At 42.5% G+C, this 17,984-nt stretch overlaps 1 long non-coding RNA gene across 1 annotated transcript; it reads left to right on the forward strand.

Annotated features, from left to right (window-relative positions):
- The first annotated feature begins 3,230 nt into the window (after positions 1 to 3,230).
- Positions 3,231 to 17,022, forward strand: LOC133627730 (uncharacterized). The gene is made up of 6 exons (XR_009820362.1): positions 3,231 to 4,656; positions 7,452 to 7,601; positions 7,843 to 12,615; positions 13,326 to 13,555; positions 14,251 to 14,341; positions 14,540 to 17,022. It is a non-coding gene; the product is annotated as an uncharacterized LOC133627730 (long non-coding RNA).
- Positions 17,023 to 17,984: the final 962 nt, after the last annotated feature.

The raw sequence follows: 17,984 nt of genomic DNA on the forward strand, positions 1-17,984 counted from the left end.
CCTGCCCCCTTCTGAGCAGTGAAGTCCATGGGGGATTGATTGCCTGGGCATACATTTTGGGCTTTTCCTTGTGGTAAGGACCTGGCTTGTAATTTTGTTTTAACACAAGGGTTTACTGTCCTGTCAGTGTGACTTCAGTAATTCTGTAGCATTTGCTGTGGTGTGCAGAAGCCCATAGTCTCAATAAGTGCTTTCTCTTCAGTAATCATTGTACAGGGGATCTGGGAGAAGGGAGCTTTATTGGAAAATCAAACTTAGAGTACTCTCTATCCTGGAAGAAAGGCAATGTTCCTGTACTGCAGATTTCAAGAGCCAGCCCAGGAGAAGTGGAGTGCCAGTGCATGCTTGGGGGGAGGTGGGGGGAGTGAAATGCTAATTGCAATGTTCACAAAACACCTAAGGAACAAAAACCACTCAAATTGTTTTCCTTAAGAACGGTAAAAGCTGTATCTTGTATTTACCTCTGCCCAAATCACCATTTACCTCAATACTTTTGTTAAACATGAGAAGTGAGCTATACAATTTATAAGGAAAACTTTATCCAAGCTCTTCCATTGACGTGATTTGTGGATACTCAGACTCACCATTTAAATTCCCAGCAGTGCTTTACTGAATCCTTAAAGATAAAACTTCCTACAGCTCACTCGAGCAGTGTGCACTGAACTTGAAGAACTGAACAAAATTACTGAAAGAAAAAATTACTGAACAAACATAACAGTAGCACAGTGGGTAAATGTGCCATGCCTGGTGCCAGACACTCCAGGGAAGAGTTTTGCGCTGTCTTCTCAGCACAATTTTGATACATAGTCAAAAAATACATTTAAATTTCCTGCCATGCATCTGTTTTGATTGCTTCTTCAGCATAACCTAGCAAAAATCCTCTTCTAGAATATGTTGAAAATGGATTTCAACTTGCAAACGGCTACTAAACTTTAATGAGTGTCCTGACGTTGGAGGAGGAGCCATGAAATGGGATTTTAACAATCATTTGATCACTCATTTATAGCAGTTGCTTAAATGTCTGGTTTGATAAGGTGTTTGAATTAAAAATAAGTAGGTTGACAGATTCCTAGTCATTCCAAAACTGGAGCAAAACATTTTTGCAGCTATTGACTTACAGACTTAACTTTCACGTCATTAACAAAACCAGTTTACCAGGTGCAGGTTTTACTTTTACTAATTCTTTAAACATAGTTGCATTTTTTTTCAAAGCATTAAAGGTTTCATTTTTCATAGCAATTGTTTATTTTCAGGACTCTTGCTTCTGCAGTCTTAACTGTTAAAAAAAAAAAAAGACAACTGCATTGCTTAAACCTTTTCGAAATAAACCCTTAAGCAGAAGATCACTGCATGATTTTGGTGCCTGTGTAAAGCCTGACTACTTTTTGTCCCCTCTGCATTTGGACATGAAGCCCATTTCTGTATTTTGAACTACACAGAAACAAATACAGAAGGCACTCTTATTATAAGGCTAGCGGAAAAATACCTGGGAGATACTGTGCAAAAAGTCTTAAGCCTGTTGGTAAAACCTGTGTGTCACTTAGACTTGTAGTTTTTAATGCATATGTATGTGTTTTCAGCAAGACTGAATTGTTACCCAAAAAACACTGGTGGCCCATACATAGGGCAGTGAAGACCCTGTCCTGCAAAATCTGTCATCACTGGTCTTTGATGGTGCATGACTTGAGCTGGAGCACTTGGTGTGGTTAAGGGTGAAGCTGTCGCTCACATGAACTCCTTGGGTAGATGAGAGCCTTATAGAAAGAGTGTACAGACTTGTCTTTCCTGTTGTTTTTTTTTCTAAATTAAACCAAAAAAAGTTAAAAAAACAAAGTTAGAGCTTCTGTTAACTTAGAATTTGAATGAAGCTGTGAAGTCTATTGGCTTACAGTGTCTTTTGAAACCCAGAGTGGCTTAGTTGAGCATATAGTAGTTGATAAAATGCATGGAATAGGGGAAAGAGATTATTTGTGTTAGAGGGAAATCTTAAGCTTTTGTTCTCATCCAAAGACAATAGTCAAGGTGGAGCTGCACTATTTGGTTATTGATCAGGAGCTTTGGAAATTTTAGAACAGGAAAATCCCTCTGAAGAAGTGTTTGAACAACTTGGAGGTTACCAGAAGCTCTGAAAGACAGTTCAGAATATATTGCATCACATTTTCTGATGTCCAGAAATCTGCAAGTGTCAATTTTGTATTTTAACTCCTTCCTTTTACCTGACTATCAGGGAAGCGTGGTTGAGGCTGACCTGACATGTCATGATGTCGACTTGCTAGGTGGGGTTCGCAAGGGACATTAACCTTGGAGTTATCGGTAAGACAACTTTCTTTCTCATTTCCTTCGGTAAGATTAAAGGGCTGGGGTGGGAGGTGGGAGGACATGAGCTCCACAGACCTGATCACTGGAATATTGTTGAAAATCTGCCATTACCATGGAGAGATTCCGAGCACTGAAGGTAAAAGTTAAATTCTTCCATGTCCAAGAGGAGCATGGTGTAGGTTCTTAAAACTGGAACCGCTCTGAAAACAAAGGCGATGGTCGCTTCAAAAGGAAACTGGATGCTGTTGTAGGGATGCTGGAAGCACAAAAGATTTTGAACACTTGAACTTTTCCTCTGGAATTAAATCCAGTTGTGGGCTTCTTTTCCCCTCCCACCATGGAAATGCAAAGAAGTTACAGCACACTTCTTCATAGTCTTAAGAATGCCATTAGGAAGTGTGTCCAAGTAGATGTCTGTAAAATAACAACATTTTATCTTGAAAATAACAACAAAACCGACACATCCTGAGTTTGGATCATTTATATATTGAACACAATAATGCTTAGAAGGCATTGAGAGAGAATTGCTGTTAAGGGACAGTTGTAGTTGATCCCACTATAAACCCACTGAGTTGTAGTAATCACCTCCTGTGGAGGGCATATGTTGATTCCAGACAAACAAATGGCAAAAGCTGAAGAACAGTTTGTATGTCAAACTTGCAATACTTGGACACGTTGAGTTCGCTGTGGCACCTGCTCATCTTGCGTGTTTCCTCGGCCAGAAGTGTCAAGACCTTTCTTTTCCTGATTGTACATTTATGCAGTACATGGGAAGGAGCCAGAGGAGTTGGGAAGAGCTTACTAGGAGCGTCCCAGGTTCTTGTCTTTATCGTGGAACTGAATAGCATGCCAGTTCTGACACCAAGTGCAGAGGAAATGTAACTGGTGAGTAGAGGTGTTTTGTAAGGATTTCTCAGATTTCAAGTATATAATTCCAGCTAAACTTTGCTTGGCATAAAAGAACAGTTTTGATCACACAGAAGCATCAATGCTGTTTCACTTGAAAGATCTTCAACAGAAATAAGAGGATCTCTTTTAAGTCTGGATTCTCCACTCTGCGTGCTCATGTGGAGTTACTGATAGTAAATGCAGTAGGCCTTGTTGAATATTCTCTGGTGACCAGTCTCTTGGAAATGAAGCAGATTGCTAAATTGTTACAGGGGAAAAAAAGAATCTTGAGCTGATTGGCTTTTGTTTAGAGATAGTTGTTGGAACACAGGGGCCACACTCCTTTCATAAAACAGCAACATCAGTCTCCGAGTGAGGTTTATAAACTTAAACACAACTTTAGAACCTATTTCTGTGTTTATAATCATCAAATTGAGTTACAAGTGAAGAACAGGAAAGGAACAAAGGATGAAGAGCAGACCGAAGTTTAGTTCTCCCCAAGTACAGCTTCACTTTTTGCCTTCTTTAAGCACCAGTGAGCATGCAGTCTTGCTCATTAATTTTCCTGTTGAACCTTTTGCAGAGCTTGTATTCCTGTTTTGATCTCAAGGGGTGGGTATCCATTGCAGCAGTACCTGTCTCCATTATTCTGAAGTACCTGTCTCCATTATTCTGACACACTTTCATACATTTTCAGTTTGGTCTGGACAAGTTGCATACTCAAACTTCAGAGGAGATGTGGTGTAAGCATTCATTTAGTGATAGGAATGGAAATCCACTTCTAGAGAGCAGTCAGCTCTCTTTGCAGAGGATAGTCTTTTCTTAAATTCCCTGCTGCACTGCGTTAACTCTGTAGAAAAAGGGGAAGTGAAACGCCACACAGGTGATAAGTCCTGTGGTTAAAAATAGTTCAAGTGCATAATGCATGTACTCAGGAGAACTGAATTCATGTTGCACACGTAGTAACATCATGTTTCTAACACTTTTTAACCAGTTCGTGGATGCAGACTACTTTCTGAACTAGTTCTTTGAAGCATTCTTAGTCTAACCCAAAGTAATCCGTTTTTAAAATTCAGTGTATTAAACCAGTGATGACAGAAGAGGAATCCCATCTATTCTGAGTATCATGTATCTGAGATTGTAACAGCTTAGAGAAGCCATTGCAATGAGCTTTATTTTCATGCAGGTCTATACTGAGTGACTTCTGCTGTGACATGCAAAGACTGGAGCCAATGTGCAACTTACTGCAAGAATCAACATCCAAACCATCTCAAGTTGTTACAGTTTTCCCCAGTTTTCCCACAGGTCCTGGCTGAGGTCAGGCATTGGGTATGGAGCATTCCAGTTCCACTGTCAGCAGCTGTGAGGGACTTGGCTTTTAGCTGGAAGAAAAATTTCCTCTGATCTGCCTTTTGATCAAGTTCATATTGAAGAGCTTGTGCTGATCAGGTATTTCTCACCAGGTTTTGTTGCAGAGCTCCTGTCAGGTTGCTGTGAGTGGGAAGTGCACTGCACACCCTGCTGCTCTGAAGGCTGGTGTGCACTTAGGGCAGATTTTTTTTCAGTACAAAGGAATACATTCCTCTGATAAAATAAATAAAATGACATTGTGAAGTGCAAAACAGACTCTTCCTGCAAATGTCTTTAGGCGGCTCTCTCTGACAAAAGAGAGAAGTTTTGGCTACAGTCAGGTTTTGGGCACTTCAGCTCCAGTGTCTTTCAAGGGGTATACGTGTTCTGGCTCATATCACATCTGCAGTGAACTGCATTGAACTAAAGTCCTCATTTTCAGATTAGAAACTAATGTTTATCCTGCTATACTTGCTTGCAACTTGTCTTTCCACTTTGTTGAGAATGCTGTGTTGAGATCAAAGCTGTGCCCTTGGCATCTTGCACAGAGTCACCTTAGCCTGTTCTGTAGCTGCTAGTTACGGTCTAGTAGTGTGATCGAGAAGATGGGATTAGTTCTTGTCTCTCAGCTTCTGAAAAGCTGCTGATCTTCCTTCAGGAATGCTTCTGAAAGAGTTGGACCAAGAGAGAGCAGTGCCTTGGTGTGCTGGGGTGTTACAGATATTTTTGATACTAAGGAGCTCCCTAGAAAAGTGAGGCGAAACTAATCGGGGGAATCTCTAGATAGGCAAGAGGCAAATTATTTAGCTGTGGTTTTAGACCTTCTTAAGTAGTTTTTGTTCTTGCTTATAGTGAATATTTCCTTATCTACATGAAGTATGAGATCTCGAGTTACTAATTTTGTCAGTGTTTCTACATGATCCGTGTTGCACAGGAATGTAGGTGTGTGCTTGGTAGCTAAGTTTGCATTTAATTTGGCCATTATATGCAAATAAGCATTCTCTTTTTTCCTTAACATTCTTTGTAAACATGAACTATCTTACACAGTGTTTCTTTACTGGGTAGTTTCTCAGTGGCAATCTATAGAAAATAAACATGCTTTTTTACTTCCTTTTTATTTGTTGCTTGACTGACTCCTGGTTGTACAGGTTTTAGCCTTTTCTCTCATGTCAAATAGATGCCTTCAGCTGTGTGCCTTAACAAGCGTGCTCAAAAAGGTGTGCAGCCTAGCATGTGAACTCAGAAAGTCATCAATTAAATCTGAAGTGGGATACCTGCAGTGAAGGCTGCATCTCCCACGTGGCAGGAAGCTGTTCGGATGCGAGAGGCATTTCCACCAATGTAGGTCGCCTTTTCTCTTTTGTTGGAAATAGCTTCAAAAACCCTTTAGCAACTGAGCTGAGGTTTAAAATAGAAGCAGCTAAAGAACATCAAGTGTAGTTGAGTAGTTTCTAGTATAAGATCTGTGTAGTGTGGGAAAGGCAGTGTGCTCATACACAGGAGCAACAGCTATATGCAGTTGTCCAGCTCTTGATTGCTGAGATCAGCTTCTCCACTCCCTCAACCAAGAAGTAGTTAATAGTGGATTTTAAAATTAAATAGGAATTTAAGATATAAATTAAAACTCAGTGTTCTTCTGTTGTAGTGCAAAGTTTAGAGTGTAGTATGGAGGGTTTAGAGTCTAATTCTGTGGTGGGAATTGTCACCCTTCTCAGAGGCAACACTTAGTGAGTTTATTCCTTTAACTTCACCAGTTTCACTTTTCACATTAATTCAGTGTCCTCTGTTCTCTACTATATAAAAGCCATACATTGGGGTACTTGGGACTGAGGCAAGATAACCTAGCTTTCCATGAAGGCTTTTCCTCTAAGGTAGACATTTTTGGCACAGTGAGGAAAATTGCTTATTTTTGGTAGGCTTGTCTTGTTTGAACTGGCAGATACAATTGAGGCAGTGACAGTTACCTCGGGGATCCTACCACACTACTCTTGTGACATTTTCTTCCTCCTGCTGCACTTCTGTCTGGCATGAAGTGGACTTTGAGTGACTCTCAAGAAGCTTTCAGTTTGTGGATAAACCCTTTCCTCAGCAGCCAAAGGAGGAGTGTGGTTAATCCAAGTGTATATCAGATCTGTTTGCATTGCATTTTGATGATGTCACTGGAAGGGCCCACTGTGAAAGCAAGGTGCATTGAACCATACAATGTGTAGAGTCTTTTAAGAATCTCTTGTGTATTAAAATACAGACACAGCAGGAGTTTGGAAAGTGTAGAACTGTGCTTCATGTGAACATTTCTGGAACACCACCTTGTTCATCTCTTTAACCACCCATTTCCTTGCAAAGAGGTTGCAGTGAGCAGTATTGTTTACTCATTTTATACACCCAACCATGATCTGACATGAAGAGACTTGTTTCTCCCAGCTTCTGTGCCTTTGCATTGTAGTTTTTAAGGTGCACATCATAGATGTGTACATGTATACACTGAAATAAAACCTCTACAGTCAATATATGTCCTGCCCTTTTTAATACCATACATCTGTGCTGATTCCCTAGTGTTACATGATACAGCTCAGAGAACTGCACACTTGCTGTAGCCAGTGTACCAGGAAAAAATAGAAGATAATGTGCCTGCAAAGGTGTAAAGTGTAAAAAGGAACTTACTAAAAGTGATAAAAGAACCATATTCTCCTAATATCCTTTGTTTAGTACAATGAATTGAATCTGGATTGCTGCATGTAGTCATACAAGTGCATCCTTCCTGCTGGTCAGACTGGGGAGGTTCATCAGTCAGAGACCTGTTTATCTGAAGAAATTTCAACAGCCAAGTACTGGAGTTTTTACTAAGTTTAGGAAATGGTCTTGATTTTCACTTTTTTCTCTGTTTTCTCATCCAGAACTCTTCATATCACCAGCAATTGGAGTGAGAAGGAAGTTCTTCCAAACAGTGATTCCCACTATCCTACATAGATCAGTATCTAGTGATGTAGTTTTACAGAGGCTTATCAGTGCACCTTCAATGTGAGAAGCAATCCTTTCTACCGCAGGTATTTCTTCTGCTAGTGTTGTAGGTTCTCCTCAGGGTTGGAAAACAACAAATCCTTACTCAAGGCTAGAAAAAAATGAAGGATAGGAGCAGGGTGCTTATCCAGCAGACAGTGGCTGCTGTTTCTGCAAGCTGCAGATGGGGGGAGTAAAGCAAGTGTTAGAGATCTGTGGGGGTGAGCGGGGAAGTTCCACCCAAAGACTGTAAAGATGTCAAGATGTGGCATCTCTTGTGCTTTACAGGATCTTTTTGAAGGACTCTGTTCTGTCTAATGCTGTGCTGTGAAGTCAGCTGCTAGTCAGCACATGGAGGATCTTCAGCCTCTGTAACATATCTGAAGAACACGTTTGGACCGTTTGCTCCTGGAACGAGTCGTGTTGCTTTACAAACAGCCTGCCCACCACAAAAAGAGTAGACTTATTGCAGTGCTTCCACTTTTGAGATGTGTAAGTCAGGCAGAGTGAAAGTAATCTCAGATTTTTGAAACAAAACACATGTGAAGTCTCTGAAAATCCCGAGTCACAGGAAACGTTGCCAAAAGCAAAGAACCACTTGCAGTAACGTCAAAGTTGCATTAAAAGGAATCTGATGTAGGTTTTAGATTTTTCTAAATGTATTGAACTAGGGACAGAGTCACAGCAGTATTTGGGTAGGGAGAAGAAAGCCTGATAAAGCTATTTTTAAGAAAGGGCATGCTCATAGCAGACTGCCCCTTTCCATTGTAATCTCTCTCTCTGCAGTTCCACCAGCTCCTCTAGGAGTGCACCCTTTTTGAGTAAGGATACAGGGTAAACTACATGTGTGGTAAAAACCATGACAGCTAGACTGGACAGCTTTTTCTTAGTCTGAAACCTGAATCAAAAGTAACAAGTTGCTTGTAGAAGAGCAAGCAGAGGAATAAATTATGCTGTCTTCTGTAGCTGTGTGTGTGTTTCAGGTTGAGGTCCTACAGGTTTGAAATGCAAAGAAGTTTGTGTTTCACATCTCTTAACCATCATGTATTTCTTGCAAGGTTTCCAACAATGAGTAAATGACCACAAGGATGTTTTGTGTAACTTCTTTTCTATGTAAAAACCCACATCTCTTTCAGATATTGAGCTGGATCTGGCAATAGAACCGGTGGGCTTTGCTCTTGATGAAACAGGAGTATTGGGGCTACATAATTGACCCAGATTCTCTATTGGCTGTTACTGTGTTGGGAGGTGAAAAGTGATTGATGATGCCTGAATTTATGAATCCCCTGTGCACTGAGGGACTGCAGTATAGAAATATGAAGAGGACCTGCAGGAGGAATCATGACACTGTCAAAGCCACAGTGACCCCAAGAGAAGACAGACTTCTTTTTGGCACACAGAGCCTTTGGTTTTGTTAGCATTAAATACATCTCTGTTCCAAACTGAGACCACAAAATCTTTGGCAAGAAGAGAACCACAATCAGACTTTAATACCCAAAGACTGGTAATGATTGTGGTTACTTACAGAGATGGGATTGCTTGCTGAAAGTGGACATCTAATGTGTGATTAAACATACATTTGCATGTTACACTTGTGGTTCAATCCTGTCAAAATGACAGTTCAGTCAGTGCAGGTGTGTTGCTGCTGTCTGGAAGGTGATGTCTGATGGCAGAATGAAGCAGCAGCAAAAGTCTGTGGCTCTGTAAAAATGATTTTTTTTTGTCCATTACTTGTCTAAATAAAATAAGGTGCTTCAGGAACCATAGTGAGTTCAACAGCAACCAGAAATTACACTCTGGAAAAGTTTAAACTCATGTTTTTTTGTTTGGTATGTTCAGGAAGTGCCTGGTCTGTTTTATCTCCTAACAATGTTTTAGCTTTCACTCTCACCTTGTCTCTCATAAGCTCTGAAGAACATTCATGGTGCCATATGGGTTGAGCTGGCTGGTCAGCTGTCTGTCTATACCTCTGGAGAAGTTTGATGGCAGGCTTTTCTGGAAGTATTTCATTCCTGGCACTTCATTTATGCCCAGGCTGATGTTCCAACTGCTGCAGACGTACCAGTGTGCTAAAATTGTGTCACAGTGAATTAGACCCTACTTATGCTTATAAATTTGCTTAAATAAGCATTTGCCTGTGGGCAAGTCACAGCCCATGACTGTGCTGGGGCTGTGGCCAGCAGGGAGGAGCTGCCCTTCCACTGTTGCGTCTGTCAATTGTGTTGCAGAACAGTGAATGGGGGGAAAGGGATTATGAGAACACAAATAACCCATTGCATGGTTCTTTCTTGTGCTGGGTATCATGTTCCTGAACTTGTTAGAAAAATGGCTGGTATAATCAAGCTGAGCTTCATGACTTAAATCAAGCTTAATTTTAGCCCAGTGCTTTTTGAATTGCAATGACTCAGGCAAACCTTTGTTCTGAAATATTGATAATATTTATGTGCTTCTTACAGCTCTGCACACAGATTGTGGTTGGATCCTGATTTAAGAAATGTTGGTATTCCAGTAGGTGGCTTTTCAGTGACCCTTTTGCAGCCCACGTTGGAGGAAAAAACCTTAACTGACAGGTGCAGAAATGAGACAGATGATGATAGGACTCTAGTTTCTTTTCAGTATTTATTGATGTATTTTTCTAGGTGTTTTTTAGGTTTCCTGGACTTAGGCTCTGTGTCTCTCAGCTTCTTGTGCTCCTGCACTCCAGTCAGCACTGCCAGAAAGCTTGACTTGTATTTAACTTAAAGGTTAGAACCAATGCTCTTTGCAAACATGAAAAGAAGGAAGGAACTGAATGATATTTCACTTTCTCTTATGTTCCTGTACTTTTATATTGAAATGTTTAGGAAGCTGGGTCTTGATTAGCTTTTAGTGAAGGAGAGAGAGAACTGTTTGTGTAAATGCCCATTGTATTTGCCTGAAAACAGCTTTTGGATGTCACCTCACTCACCTCGGTGCCTTCTGAGATATCTGCTGCTTTGCAAGGCTCATGGAGTATTTGTGGGACTTAGTAATAGCATGTGACAAGAACAGCAGAGCAGGATGAAAATCAATTGTATTCTCACATATGGAGTTCAGTGCCTTGCTTTTGCAGAATGTCATTTGGTTTGAGAAGAAATTGTAAAGAGTAGTTGTGGCTTTTTTGTTCCCTGATCACCTCGTGAAGAGCTGCACAGCACTGCATGTTCTGGGCACACCTTTGGGAGCTGAAGGTTGGTAAGACACCAGGGCAGCTTTTCCTTGCTAGCCTTAGTGACCCCTTGCATTGTTAAAAGTTCTGTTCTTCTACCTTGTTTTTCCTTGCAGTGTTTTGCCAATGTTACAGATGGGAGCTATTAGCAACAATAAGCACCAGAAAGACCCTCACCACTCCCAGTACCCAGAAGTTTATGAGGAGATGGATTTGTTTCCATAAAGCTGTTACTGGGATGTAGTAGGGTGGTGGGGCAGGGAGGACTGCATGGGGCCATTGAGGTCCTACTGAACTGAGCTGGCTCTGCTGGATTATTGTATTTCAGGCCTGAGGGCAGTGTTACATCAGGATGTTCACAAAAGTGCCCAAGCTGTTGGCTGAGTGGAAGGGACTTTGAAAGCAGTATGGTCACACTCACCTTGTTCTTGATTGCAGAAGCCTGGACTGAGGTGGCTTTCACCTCTGCCTGCAGCTTCTCCTGTGTTGCTCACAAATGTATCAGGCCCCTTTCCTGTTTCTGTTCAGAGCCTGGTGGGAGGGAAGATCCTGATCTCACCAAAGCATAAACAACAACAAAAGTGTAGCTTTGCTTTCAGCTTTTCAGCCCTTGGTGTGTTTTACCATGGAGTTTTGTGCTTACCCTTCTCTGCTTCCTCTTTATGTGTGACCCCTTCACCTTTGGGCTGGGACCCTTCCCCTTTTCACAGTGACTTCTCAGAAGCTTCTCTTCCAGCCCCTACCCATCTTATGTGTACAATAAGTAAAATCTTTTCAGTCTACTTCTTCTTCCATTTGGTGTTTTTTTTGTCCCTGAATACTGGCAGAACCTCCTGACGTCACTTAGAGCCTTGGTTAATGTCTGAGGGGTGGGCAGCAGTAGGTAAAGTTTGAAATGTTGCTGTTTGAGGTGATGCTGCTTCATTGGCTCTAAATACCTTCTGTTCTGTTGAGGTCCTCCTGCCTCTGCAGTGCTGTCTTCCCAGCATGGCTGAGTGCCAGCTTGGAACAGCTTCCATCTTGCAGAACAGTACAAGAGGTAACAGAAGGGATGAAATCAAGTCTTTTTTTGCTCTGGGGGTGTTGCAAGTGCTCTTTTTGTGACCCAAGAGTTCAGTTAAGTCTAGAGTTCATCTCTGAGTGAGCTTTACAGCTTTGTGCCTACACACTGATGGCAGAAACCCATCAATTGTCACAGCTCCTTGGAACAGGTACTTTGTTGATCAAATCCATTTGAGGTGAGTTTTTTTCCTCTAGCTCTCTTGTTCTCTGGCCTGTGTCTCTTGACATCTTTAGGGTTGAAGAAATAAACATTTTATTTGGTTTCATTCCTTTTTTAAGGAAACTGTGTGTTGTGACTACAGCTGTCAGGTGGCTCTTGAATCTGAACCTTTGTAGCTTCTGTAAAATGGGTGGGCATTTTGTATTTACAGCTTTTAGCAGTTAGAAGATGTTCTCAGAGGGGTTTGGGGAGTGGTAGTGCACTGCCTCCTGTGAGAGCACCATGATGATACCTTGACAGTGTCGTCACCCAGGCTCGTGTAGGCAACAAGGAATGTTGCAGCCTGGTTGGTTGTCATTCATGTGAGTACATCTGACTCATTTAGGATTTAAAATCCTTGCCTGTTGGTAGTGGGTTTGTCCTAAAAGAGTAAATGCCAGTTAATGTCATTGCTGCACAGCTTGATGAAATGCCTCTGTAGACATTGGTGAAGTGACTGTTTGGTTTTGTTTCATCTGCAGGACATTCTGGTTGGTCCATCTTGGACTGAGCAGTTTCTCTCTCCTTAATGGGAAGTTTGGAAAAAATAATGATCTGTTCCAGAGTCACTGGGATTTGTTTTTATTCTGCTTAAAGAAGCTTCCAGCATATGGTAGGTGAAACAGTTAAAAACAAGACAGCTTTACCACTGAAGTTGAGGAATGTGGTTTTTTATTACTTACTCTGGAACAAGCCTGAGACAAACTTGTATTGAAAGACTAAAGTGTAAAAATAGCTTAAATCAGCTCTGGCAGTATCACATTTGTGTCAGTGAGCTGAAGCAGCAGCTCAGGTAACTGTTGCCTGCCTTCTCACTTCCAGGTTCAGTCCTGAGTGTTAGTTTATAGACAGTTGCACAGGTGCAAAGAGTTAACAGCTTGTGTTGAAAAAAAGCTGCTGAGGATCTTTCCAAGTGTCAGTAATTCAGGATATTCAGTGGCATGTAGAAACAAATGAGTGCTTCATTTCACCTGCCTTTTGGCTTTACACTCCCAGAGGGGCAGGAGGACGATGGTCCTACTTGGTCTAAGTGCAGTTTCTTTCAGCTGTGTGTGTATGTGGCAGTTTGCATATTAATATTACTGAGTAGCAATCTCAATTAGATTCTTCACCACATTAATGAAGAGGGCAGCAGAGCCTTCCCTGAGATTGTGATGTCTGTTTTACTCATGTTATTTATAAGAGAGACCTCGTTTGCTGCTTTTGTATCTGCTGAGTTTTGGCTTCCTCTTTTCCTGGGTGTAGGATCAGAGGGCCTGTGCTCTGTTACAATCACATTCTCCTGTTTGAAGTGTAATGATTTCTACTCTCTTCTGGTTTCAGATGATGAAGGATAGACACTGTGATGGGCACTAAAGCGTGGATGTGCAGTGTGAGCTCCGATGGCAGGTACTGGCGTCTCATCCCAGCAGTCTGGTGCAGCTGGGGAAGGTTTATGTGCCCTGTGTCTCTTGGCCTTGGTTTTCTCTGTGCTCCATTTATTTACTTCCATGTTGATGGAAATGTTTGTCTTTCTTTATAGCATATCCAAAAGCTGTGCCATAACACAGAAGGTGAGTTTGGGAGGGGGGGAGAGGGTTGATAACCAGGCTGCCAGTAGTTAACCTGCTCTGCTTTTTTTCTGATATAATCCTTAAAGTTTGGTGGACAGATGTTGGATTGATGGACAGATAGATGGAGGTATATTTTCTGTCTGTTTTTGTGATTGAGAATCAGTGTCTGAGTACTGCTTGTTGCTAGAGACTGTCAACTTTAGGTTGCATTGTTCTGAAGCCTGGTGAAAGCATTAGCTAATAGATCTCTCGAGTCTCTGATTTGGGTTATAAAGGACTTGTTTGTGAATCTTGTTTTGACAGATATTACATCTCTGGATTTCTTCCTTAGGTAACCAAGCAAATCAGATACTGTTTGCTAGGCAGATCCATGTGTAGACACCAAGGTTCCATTATTCATGGAGAAAAACATAGTATAAGAACTTGAAATCCAGATTACCTTGAATGAATCATAGAATCACAGAATGGTGGGGGTTGGAAGGGACCTTTAGAGATCATCCAGTCCAACCCCGCTGCAGAAGCAGCTTCACCTAGATCAGGTCACACAGGAACATGTCCAGGCATAAACAAACAAACAGAATTTGGGGAGATGCAGTGTCCTAATGCCACAACTTGGAAGAATGATGTAGAAGTTCTTGCATATGAGTACTTGAAAGCTTTAATTAAAACTACACATAGGACCTGTGCTTGTGCAGTAGATGTTGAGCCATGGATGAGCTGGAACCCCAGCATCTGCCTGTCCTGGCAAGCGACCCGAGCAGTGCCTACCCACATGAGCAGTTTCAGGTGGGTGTGTTAAGTGTATTTACAGTCTTCTCTCTTTGTTCTATGCAGTGTACTAGAAGCTGCACGTGCCTTGTATAATTTGTTTCCTACCTGGTCCTCTTGTAATGTCCAGTTTTTCAAATAAACATTCTTTTGAAGTCATTGCTTTGTGGCTGTTTTCCAAGGATCTGAGTGTTCTCATGTGTTGCTTGTCCTCAGTGGCATATTCTCCTTGGATCGTGCAGGGCAGAGGAGAAGAGAAGCTCATCATCGCTTCCTTTGGGTGGGAACTTCATTTTAAGCTGGCAGGTCAACATGCAAGGCCTTTTTCTCACAGTTTTGCTGTGTTGAGTATTTATTTGGAGTGTCCTGGTGCTTCAGACAGAAAACCATTTTAAGCAAACTTGAAGAAACTTCTCATGAAGCAAAAGTTGATTGTGGATGTGGAAAACGATGGTGAAACAAAGTGGAAGTTGTGTCCTTGTGATTTTTATTCCTGTGAAGTGCCAAGTCCCATGGGAAACTTCAGCCATATGAAGTTAACAGTTACCTGATGCTTAACATGAATACCAAGGGTTTGGCTTCATCCTGCCTGGTTAGTTTTTGTCTCAAAGGAGGACTGAGAAGAGAAAAGGATGTACCCAGTGGTCTTTAATGTACAGTACCTCACCTAATTAGCAATATTCCTCCATTTGGTTGTTTCCAAGGAGTAGGAGGAAGGTGGCCTGTGTGCCTGCATAAGTGTTGTCAAGAGGTGAGAATTTGTATGTGTGTATTTACTTCCAAATCCCTTTCTTCTACAGAAGTGTTCTGGCATGTCATGTAGTTCAGTTTGGCTTTGGTTTTCATTTCAGCTTTGCAGACATTACCAGAATCACTCAAACACTCTTTCTCTTTTTTTTCATGCTTAATCCTTTTACATGCAACGTTGTACTAGTCTTGCTGAATAGCAGCAATGAACAGTTCCTCAGAACAGCAGCCACAGAACCTCAAGGGCTAGAAGGGACCTTGAGAGATCATCCAGTCCTACCCCCCTGCCAGAAGTCTGAAGTTCAGGAGCTGTCATGAGATTATTTTGGAGACTTGGCCAAGGTAGCAGGATTAGAGTTAATCCTATGACAAACATATTTGGCTATTTAAAGGAAAAAAAATCAAAAAGTCTTGAAGTTTGACTCAGCTCTGACCCTCTTCAACCAAACAAAACCTTCCCTAATGCCTGGGTTTGGCATGTTGCAGTGTTGGTGCTGTGTGTGCAGTGCCCTGAGCGCAGCTCTGGCTGTGCTGGCAGGCAGCTTGCTCCATGGGAAGAGGATCCTGTGATGTTGCATTCAGTCCAAATTCAGTTGAATATCTCCTGTTCCAGAAAAGTTTTAGGTGAAGCTTTGTGGGTTTACTGTCCTGTGAGTAGCTGAGCCTGTTGCATTCGTGGGGCAGGAGGGAAGATGCTGTTCAACCACGGCTGGCCTGGAGGAATCATTGGTTGCTTGCAGACCTTGGAGGAGCCATCCACTGCCCTTGGAATCCACCAGAACATGAATAAACATATTTTATAGTTGTGTGTGTTTGTGTGAATTCCTGCAGTTGTAAGGAGATGTGTGACTTGGAGACAGATCTTGTGTGCAAGTTGTATTCTGGAGAAGGGAGAGGGCTGAGAGGATTGGTTCAGTGTGCATGTACTCTGGTTCTCTTGGCTGAAGAACAGCAGTGGTGTTGCTCTGATGCAGTAAAGCATAAACTCTAGGAGCAGCTCTTCTCCTTGCAGCCCTTGGGCTGATGGCTTTACTTCAATTTCTGCTGCACTTTGAGGAGTGAAACAGTTGCAGATGCCCTGCAAGAGGAGTTTCATCTCTTCAGAGCTGTTGTATTGGAGCTGTGCTTTGGTGATGTCTTTGGTATCTTAGGTATAGATGGTGCTAGGCAATGGGCCTCAAAGAAATGAAGATGGTGATTGAGGAATAGTCTTTTCATTTTTCTTTAACCATCAACAAGAAGCCAAACTGAGTGTGAGCCATTTCTTTTCACTCTGCATCAAGTTGAATAGCCCAAAGCATCATGGAGGTGCACGTAGTCCAGTATGAAGCACCTTTCCTTCTGCAGACCTGCTTGGGTCCAGTCGTGTGTCATCCTTCCTGTAATTCCCAAGTAGCTTTTGACACATCAGACAGCTCTGTTGTTCTTTATTGCACCCAGTGAACAAAGCTCATTGTTGGAGTTTATCTGGAAGCTGACCATTGGTGACATCCACGCACGTGCAGAGGTGGCTGTGTGCGTGTGGGATAGTCTGCTGGTCCTGATCAGAAACTGAAGCTGCCTCCTGGTCTTGAACTTCAGCGAACTCCCATTATCCCCTTTGTGAAACCATCTGCATCTGTGTGGCAGCTCCTCTGCCCGTGCTGTCTGCTGTGATGATCTGTCTCATTATCTGTCTGGCACAGCTGCTGTAATTGCCTCCCACGTTCAAGCTCTTCCGCCCAGCTCCCTCCTACACCAAAACTTGCAGTGCCTTCAAGGGAGAAGGTCTTCACACTGAAGTTCTCTGCCTTGGCTGGGACCCTGTGGCTCTGTCTTGCCTTTTGCATCCCCTCACAGGCCTGGGCTCCCTGCAGTGCTCAGGGGTTTGGTGTCCATTGCAGATCGAGCACCCCAATGGTTGCTTTTTAGTTGGGTCGTGGGGCTTTTTTCTGTACAGGGAAGCTGTCAAATAAAATATGGGCATTATTCATGTTTTTCTCTTCTGTTGGCTCTATCCATGTGGTTTGGGGTGAAGTTTCACAATAGCCCTTCAGAATCATCTCTCCTGTGTAGTCCTGATACAGTTGATAAAACACTGTGGTGTAGCATTCTGGGGACAGTGGGACAGAGGACACTGTATCAGAGGAGAGGAACTGATGATTTTGAGGTCTACAGGAATAGAAGCAGGACAAATGCAAATGGGGTGAGTGAGTGAATAAAGGATTATCCTCTCATGGGGAAATTCTGACCCATCCTCAGTCTGGGATGTAACATCTAAAGAGTCACTCTTGGAAATGATTGTAAAGTGCAGTTGCTAGAGCCATCTCTTTACAGGCATGTCTACCTGTTCCTGACATTTACAGGGACCCTCAGAAGTCTCCTGTGGAGCTCACAGGAAGGTTTGAGTGATGGATGTTGCTCAGTCAGCAGCAGTATAAGGAATACTCTGAGCCATGTCTGCAGTGGGAGCAAATGAGGATCATACAAAGGGGATACCCAGATTGCACAGAAAAGCTGAGGAAGACTTTGCCATGCAGCCATGTACTGCCAGGTGCCCCTCTTGAGATGAAAATTGGCAAGCTGAAGGAAAGGGCTGGGAATTGATGCAGAAAGCAAGAATCAGCTCAGTCAGCTGTGGATAAAACATGAATAAGTAATTCCCTGTCCTGTAGCTGCCTTGGGGAGCAACTGCCAGGCACTCTTGGGCAAAGGAGACCTTTGCTATGACCTTGGACAGCTTTGGTGTTCCTGTCACCTCTGCTAGTCTTGTGCCAGTCACAGTTTGTTGCTTATCCTGGTCCTTGTGTTCAGAGGACTCCAGTCTGGGTTTCTGCTTTAAGCAGGAGTCTCTCTTTCCAGGAGAGGGATTTGGGGCTCCCAGCTCTCTGCAGAGGACTGTCCCTTTGGGCTGTGTCCAGCTGGTCAGTTACAG

The sequence above is a fragment of the Colius striatus genome, chromosome 24 (assembly GCF_028858725.1).
Source record: "Colius striatus isolate bColStr4 chromosome 24, bColStr4.1.hap1, whole genome shotgun sequence".
NCBI classification, from domain to species: domain Eukaryota; kingdom Metazoa; phylum Chordata; class Aves; order Coliiformes; family Coliidae; genus Colius; species Colius striatus.